Consider the following 526-nt stretch of genomic DNA (forward strand, 5'->3'; position numbering starts at 1 on the left):
ATCTTTCTCAAGTCACTTTGTGTGCACAGAGGCTCCTGTCCGAGACCCAACTGCTCTGTCCCGCACTGGCCAGCGAGGACTAAGAGTGCCCTCTGCTGCACTCTTCCTCCTTCCACGGCAGTGCTCCGCTTGCTCTTCGGGAATAAACAAAACGACTCTTTAACACACAAAACAACTCTTTCGTGTTCTAAAGGTCTGCCGTGCTGGCTGTGCACAAGCCTGGTGCTGTATTTCAGCAGCAAACAGAAAGGATCATGACCCGAGATAAAGATGTGTGAGATCCTGCATCCATCCCAAAGCACTTTGGGGGACTGATGTCCTTTATAAAAAACTTTCATCCAGCAGCTTTTCATTGCCTTGTAAAACACGCAGCTCCTCATGCAGGAGTTCTAATCATGAAACTTTCATTCCCCGAAGCTGACAGGTGATGCACAGCCAGACGTGGTACTTGACAGCACCGAACTACCCGTCCCTCCCTCCTGCTCAGACTCTGAACACCACAAATCTCTGTTGAATCACTCCTCAT

The sequence above is a fragment of the Corvus brachyrhynchos genome, unplaced genomic scaffold, assembly GCF_000691975.1.
Source record: "Corvus brachyrhynchos isolate BGI_N302 unplaced genomic scaffold, ASM69197v1 scaffold257, whole genome shotgun sequence".
NCBI lineage: Eukaryota > Metazoa > Chordata > Aves > Passeriformes > Corvidae > Corvus > Corvus brachyrhynchos.